Raw genomic sequence first — 7,456 nt, 5'->3', positions numbered from 1 at the left:
CAAGAACTTCTAAAGCTTTCTTTTTTTCTGCATGATTTCCCCTTTAAGTGACTTATATTGTACATTATGCCTAGCCAGATGCACATTATAGGTAGCTAAAAATGATCAGAGACAACTTTACTTTGGAAGGGAAGGGGAAGCAAGATTACTAGATTCAAGACTTATGCCTGATGTTGATATATTAATAAATGCACATAAATGAAGACCAACTAGAAAGAACAGTGCTCCTGAGACACAGAATTACAGACTCCGTCTATCTATCTCCCAGAGGGAGCATCAATGAGCTGTGTTCTGGAAAAGTCATTACTTGGAGAGTTTGGCTAATCTAGCACTTGGGTCAATTCTGATCATGCTAGTTAACTAAGGTATTAAAGTAATCATACGATATCATGTTATTGTAAAAAGGAACATGGAGTTTTATCTTATTTTAGAAATAAGCAAAACACTCATCTCTTTTATAATGAACTACAGTTTTACTCATTAACTTTAGGAAAATCTATAACAATGAAGAACTGTTGGAACTGTATCATATTCTAAATTTGAGAAAGCTCTTAGAAAAATGACATTTTTCACTAGCAATCACATCAACTGCATGACTCTGCACTAATTAAGCACACTTAAAATTAACCTATACACAGCTGGACAACTACTTTAAATCACATATAGAACTTACCTTCAAACCAAAACAATTTAGGAGAGACTGGCAGAATACTGTCATTTTATAAAAAGAAAGGATAAAGTTTAAATACATTCTCATCACCAGAACCACAAAAGATGTAAAAAGGCAGTCTGGAGTGGTCCGTGGAAATGCATCTTAGGTTAGGACCACAGTAAAGAAGTGAATGGGCCAGGCTCCCACAAAAGGACCCTTGTTTCATTGGCCAGACACAGCACAGGGAGCTGCAGTCCTTGGTCTGGCCCAGGGAACACTTTTTAAATTTCTTATGGGAGACATCAAGAAACCGAAAATTCCTCGTGAGGTTTCAGTTTGCTTAAGAATGCAACTATATTGCATACTTTAAAAACTAGATTGCTATCACAAGTTAGCCTAGTGGTCACCAAGGGGGGGATGGGAAATGGCTGGAAGGGGGTTGAAGGAGAGCGTCTGGGGAGCTGACACTGTGCTTTTCCTTCATCTGGATGTTGACTCTATGGATGTGTTCAGTTTGCGGAAAATACAATGAGCTATACATGTATGAGATATACACTTTTCTGTGTGCGTATTAACTTAGAGTTTTTAAAAGTTAAAAAAAAGACTATAAAGTGTAAAATTTTGTGCTACAAATCTGGATTCATGACATGCCTCAATATCATATAGGGTAGAGAATGTTTTCCAAATAGGTTAATAGAGCATAAAACATTTATCTAAGTCATATCAGGTGGGAAAATATAGATTTTTAAATCTCAATTTGAAGGGTTTTTTTTAGGACAAGAAGAGTTAATATGTAAGTTCATGTTTTGACTACACTAGAAATGAGCGAGGCAGGAGTAGAGAGTGGGAAGGGCGTTAAACTCAAAGACCTAAGCACTGCTCCATTACTCATGGCCTCAGCAAGGCATCTAATTAATGTACTTTACCGTCTACCTGTAAAATGGGAAAAGGACATTAGCAACACCTACCTTGGAGGGTTTACATCAAGATTAAAAAGATTATTTACAGAGACAATAACGTGAGCAAACAATAAGTATTTGTATATAAATATAAGTGATTTTGTAAAGGCCTCTCCATAAAAAGTAAGATAGAATCCCTGGTGTGCTTTGAGGACTGTGAAAAAAGAAGCTTGGACACTTTTTGCCATATTGTCCCACATCTTATCACTAAAAATGGCTCATTTAAAGTGTTCACTTATTTGTTCTACCCTCTTGTACACATTCCTTTATTCTCTGCCAGGAGCCCAGTAGCCAGAGCAAGCGAGGGAAGATGCCTGTCAGGAGCAGCCCTGGAATGGTAGGGAAGTGGAGGGGTGACCTGGCTGGGCTGCAAGCCGGTGATGCCACAGGGCACGATGCTCCCAGACTCTCAGGTTTTCCCAGAGAAGTTTGAAAAACAGTTTTTCAATGTAAAATCTCCTGATATTTCAATGTTGGCAACTGATTCAAATGTTTAGAAAACCACGATATATACCAAACAAAATAAATCTGCAGGCCAGATTGCACCCATGGGCTGCCAGTTGTGACTTCCCAGTTCTTGGCTTCTAATGACACTACTCTACAATCTCTAAATTTTTCCTTCTTTCTAGGCACCAGTCCCTTACTTCATTCCTAATCCTGTCTTTTCACCACTAAATACATTCCAGTTTGACTCTGATAAGCATGCCTGCAAAAATGAATGTAATGATCAGGGTACAGAGTATCTTGCTGGCATACAGTTTTATTCTCATTTTCAGTTTTACTCTATTATTTTCCCTTAGAAAATTAATTTTCCTCCTTACCTTAAACAAATGTATGATCCATGACTACACTTTATGTGTGAACTTTTAAACTATTTTGATAAAAACATTAGCACACAGAGGGGAAATCTGTGGTCCCATGAGAGCACTAACATCTAAATTTTAGGCTAACCATGTGACTGCGATCAGCCTTGCATCACACTTCAAATGTGGAGGGGCAGTATTTGGCTCATGTATGGTGTGTAGTAGTAGAGTTTCACTCTACCTCCTATTGAAGGGTTATTGCGTTATTGTAATTCATTTCATTCCCACAGATCTATTTCCATACGCCAATTTTTGGGGGGTTGCTATGTTGTATTTAAACAAAAGTCAGGTTCACAGGACTAAACTCATGCACATCAGCCAGTGACTTGGAGAGTCATGAGGGTAACACTGCACCTGACTTAATAGGATCAGAGAGGATAATTAGTCTCACAGGTTGCCATTTGCTGAGTTCCCCTGATGTGTTTCATGTGCTAACTAGTTTAATTATCAGGAGACCCCTTCCTTTACTAAAAGAGGGAAATAAGACTCAGAAACTGAAAAAAAAAAAAAAACAAAAAAACACCTTTTCCAAGTTTCCACACAGTTTATCAGTGAAGGGCTAGAACTTGAACTCAGGCCTACTGGACTCCAGAGCCCACGTGCTTTCCCAACTCTGCCCAAATAATTTGAAGACCATAATGGCTGCCCACAGAGTCCCCCCCCCCACCCCCCGCACTGATATTTAAAGCATTGCAGATTTCTTTTTTGTTGATAAGCTCACTTCAATAACATCCTATTCTTATGTACCACTGTGCATATTAATAGCAAATAAAAATTGAGGATTTTTTCCCCCAGAGCACCAAAGTCTCTAGAATATACATCTCCCTTGCTAAATCGAGAAATATGCCAGCAGCACTCTTTGTCTGATATTTACTTTTCAAAGTCTAGTTCTGATTCTATTTCTCTGCAAAGCAGACTTCCTGGAGCTCACTCTTTGCTGCCAAAGTGGGCTCTGTCTAGGCCCTCTGCTGGGTCTCTCCCAGGTCCTCTCTGCAGCCCTTCGCTGCTCCTCCCTTGGCTTGGGCAGCACCTCTCTTTCCTAGAAAGTGTTCCTACTCCACCTGCTTCTCAGGCTTCCCTTTCTCAACCTCCCCTTACCTACTGGTTTCCCTGAATTCTGTCCTTAGTCCTCTTCTCTCGTCACACTATGAATGCTGCCTCTCATTCAACTCCACGGCTTTAACTACACACATAAGCTGGTGATACTCAGCAGTCTCTCCTGAGCTCCAGACCCAGACGTCTATCTCCTGCCTGCAGAACATCGCCTGGATCAACAAGCGCCAAGCAGTCTCCCAAACCTGCCCCTACTCCTCTGTTTTCAGTCTTGATGAATGGCACTCTTTCCACCCAGTTCTCCAGGCCATAGAGAAGAAAGGCTTGGCCTTTTCCCTCCCTCCAAGTTACATCTCTTTATTAAGCCCTCCAGTTCTATCCCTAAATCAATACACGTCCCCAACTCTCCATCCCCAGTGTCCGAGTCCAGCCCCTCTTCAGGCTCTACCTGGCCTACTATAACTGCCTCCTAATTGGTGTCCCTGATTCTGCTCCCACTCCCTTCCAGTCTACCTTTTCTATTGCTGCCAGAATGATGTTTCAAAAGCCCAAGTGTGATCATCTTACTCTTGTTGTGTAACATTGTTTACAAACAGCTAAGGCCCTTTGCCTCTCTATCCAGGACCAAGGAATACTCTAGGCTGCAGTCACAGGAAACCACTCTCATGGCGCCCATCAGCCTGAAAAGCCTGCTGCCCCTTTGCCTGGTTAGGTTTTACTTTTCATGACTCAGTTCACGTTTCATCATCACTCCTTAGAAGCCTTTTCCTAGTGTTTCTCTGTGGCAGCTGAAGCGCCACTTCTGAAGCACTCTATGGCACTGTTAAGTTTTCTGGTCAGCCTATAGAAATAGCCAAGAGTTTCTTGACATCAGGAACCATATCTTACTCTCTGCATACCCAAAGCACAAAATCATTTTCTTCTTATTAATTAAAGGATTTAATGGAGGAAAGACACAAATTTGTTTTCAGATTACATTTTTATCTTTGGGCAGTCCTGGCTAAGAACTTGGGGTATCAAGAAACAATAGGGCATTGTTAAGCACTAGTTAAGGCAGAGTCACAGGAACTCTCTTTACTTGGTATTCTTTCAAGAAATCTAGACCTACCTAATACCCCTGACAGGTAAGAGGGTCACAGGAGGTTGACCGTAAGCAGCCCCCACTTCTTGAGATTCATCTGATTTGAGGAAGCTTCTGTTCTCTTTTTGGTGCTTGGTACACAAATATTTGTTGAAGGAATATGTACCAAATATTAAGGTGTTGGGTACTAGGCATATCATATCACATTTAATTTTCACAATGGAAAGAAAGAAGGAAAGAATTACAGCACCTTCCTCCATGGTGGCATTTTATTTTTAATATACACGTGTACAGAAAGTTTATTTCTATAGTGAAATAACAGAAAACATTTCAATTGCACTCACCTCGAGTGCTGCTGTTCAGCAGCAGTAGATGCTTCTGTGGTACTCCTTTGTAGCTTACCTTAAAGTATTTTTCTGCCAGAGTCCTCATTCGGAACTGTAACTCAATGGATTCTACATACACTACTCACACTTGCCTCAGAAATGATCACTGATAAACTACAGTAAAAGCCTGATCAATCGGCAGATGGGGACTATAAAGAAGGAACCAGTTCTTCCAATCTATTTAACCAAGTATTAATTCAGGCCTCAAAATGACTAGGCCAGTGTTCTTTTGATCAGAACACTACGCCTGCAGGAATTACTGCTTCCAAAAGAGCACAAAAAACTTTTGGCCAGGGAAATGTGAAGAAATGCTGTTTAAAAACGATTGTCTAGACCAGTTCAAATACCCAGATGGGCATATTTTAAGAACATCATTTCAGTATTGCTGGCTAATTATCTCTTCAGTGGAAGATGAACGCCCACACCTTTAAGATTAATAACTTGAATTTAAGAGTTTCTCATCTCCTTGGAAGTTCTCCCTTTTAGCCCTCAGTCATCCATTTTATTTAATCATCTTAGGTCTACTTTTTAAACAAGCACGTTTTGCACAAGAATTAACAAAAAAATATTAGTTCAATTCTACTGACACTAATGAATGTGGTAGAATTTGGTAGAACACTGCAACGCCCAAATCAGCATATTTGCTTAGTTGAGGGAAGCTACCAGAGATCCTTGCAGCAAGCACAGAACTGACAATTGCTCCTAGGGATTTCTCCACTTCATATTCTAGTCTTTCTCCTCATATTCCTTCTCACGCATGGAGAATCAAGTGTGTAAAGAATTCAACAATATAAAATTCACAGGAAATTCACCATCAAAATCCTCCTTGATAAAAGACAGTATAAGAAATCCTTCGTGTCCAAGATATGGAACAGACTGGGGAAGGAACTCAGTTGAAAAGGGAGCTATGAATAAATGACAATCAAACTAGCTGCATTATGTACAATGAAAATTTTAAGGAAAGACTGAAATTACTCTGGTGGAAATCTAGTCTCTCTAAAATTCAATATCTAATATTAGTTTCTCTTTTTCACAATCAATGACTGTATACATTTAATTTTTATTTTACTTGAAACATTCTGACAAGCAAAAAAAGAATTACAGAATAGTCATGAAGAATACATTGAAGGCACACAAGAGATACTGGGAAGGAAGGTTCTGACAGTATAGTTAAAGCTCGGAAATTAAGAGTTTAGAAATACAGAAGTACAGAAGACAAAAGACATGAAAGCTGTCATAACTTTTTAAGAGTTAAGAAAAATATTTTATAAAAAGCTAAATTTTAGTGCAGTTTTTCTTCCTTAAAAACATTTCTTATACACATAACAAACACATGATAGAGTAAATCAGTCTGTTAGAATGAAAGAATCTAAGAGTTACAAGAGACTATAGTTATATCATCTGACCCACTTCATTTTACAGATGAGGAAACTAAGGCCCAATGAGTAACTGTGCCTAGCCAATAAATACTTAAAGTTTTACATACTTCCAGAACATACATTTAAGTTAATCTCTATGTCATTAGATATACTGCCATTTGCCTAGACAACAACTAAAAGAGATCACATTATTAGGATCTAAGCTCTGAATCCAGCTGTCACTTGGTAGATTGTCGTAAAAAGGACACATAAAAGTTAAAAAGACAGCACTATTTTTTTTAATGTGAATTCCTTATTTTAACTTTAGAATACCATCCATTCTTATAAAATTATTTTATGTGGTAGGTAAATTGTAATCATAGACTGAAAAATATTGTGCTAACATATTTATAAGAAATTAGATGTTTTTATAGCCCTTAAGGATCTGTGCCATTTTTAAAGGGACCGATTTGTACACACAAACAATATACTCTTATAGTGCACTCCTGTTTCCTAAATGTCTTTAATGAGAAACATATGTTAATTATCTGCTATGATCTTTTGATATTTTGTACTTATGATTTATAATTTGGAGGAAAAATACACCAAAATATTAGTTTAAGAGGAGCCAAAATTTACCAGTGTCTTGTGTTGTCTTTATCAGTCGTTATTGTACCACATGTAAAGTAACCATGACATAAAATCAATTTAATAACATGTATTGAGTGCCTCTTATGTGTAAGGCGTTCAAATTGTTTGGCTGAACATAATCAGGTCAAGTTTAAAGTTTGTTACTTCAATTCCAAATAATGTGGTAATACATTATTCCAGAATTGTTTTGAACCTGGTGGCCCATTTTCTAAAAGTTGTTTTGACTGCACTGGCGTTTTGAACCTCTGTACTTCACACTCTTTCCCCTTTCCCTCTGTGTTAGTAGTAAACTTTTTTGGATACGTTTTATCTTTGTCATATTGCACAGATCCTTTGATTCTGCTCACTTTGTTAGACTCTTTTCCTTCACCCTGTCTTCCCTGTCTTTCACTCTCTTCATCGCCTGTCTCCTGGTATTTCCCCTCTTCCTCATTGTCCTCCTCTTCCTCCTCC

General features: G+C 38.5%; 1 protein-coding gene across 1 annotated transcript in view; it reads right to left on the bottom strand.

Annotated features, from left to right (window-relative positions):
• Positions 1-7,456, bottom strand: part of RPGR (retinitis pigmentosa GTPase regulator) — a 54,524-nt gene that overhangs the window by 14,709 nt on the left and 32,359 nt on the right. The gene's annotated exons all lie outside the window — the stretch shown is intronic.

Source organism: Equus quagga, unplaced genomic scaffold (genome assembly GCF_021613505.1).
Source record: "Equus quagga isolate Etosha38 unplaced genomic scaffold, UCLA_HA_Equagga_1.0 HiC_scaffold_241_RagTag, whole genome shotgun sequence".
In the NCBI taxonomy this organism is placed as follows: Eukaryota; Metazoa; Chordata; class Mammalia; order Perissodactyla; family Equidae; genus Equus; species Equus quagga.
Note: the sequence above shows the minus strand (reverse complement) of the source record. Positions and strands in the feature narration are given on the sequence as shown.